We start from the raw sequence: 420 nt of genomic DNA on the forward strand, positions 1-420 counted from the left end.
CTTCGCCAACAACATGATCATTGACGAGGAGGCATTGCCGAGAATGTAAGTCTGGTGTGATTATGGCCACTGCATCCGTCCAAACCCACTCACGGCCTGTTCAACATCAACTTGTCTGGTCCTCCCCTCCTTCTGCCTGTACCCTTTTGCCCTAACTCCTCCACTCTTTTCCTTTTCCCCCTCCTTGATTACCGGGTCGATGCTGTCCGCACACAAGATTTTCGCCAGTGCTGGACGTGACGCGTGGAGACCCGCTTGTTGGATTCGGGTTTGATTATGCCCGCCCCCCCGATGAGTTAACTGCCTCCCACCCACAGCTAGCACCCGGCGTAGCATGTTTGCGAGAAAGACGCGAAAAGGTCACCACCGGACCTCTATTGACGCGTTACAAGGGACGCATATGAAAAGGAATGGGATGAA

Source organism: Nannochloropsis gaditana (genome assembly GCF_000240725.1).
Source record: "Nannochloropsis gaditana CCMP526 unplaced genomic scaffold scaffold709, whole genome shotgun sequence".
NCBI classification, from domain to species: domain Eukaryota; class Eustigmatophyceae; order Eustigmatales; family Monodopsidaceae; genus Microchloropsis; species Microchloropsis gaditana.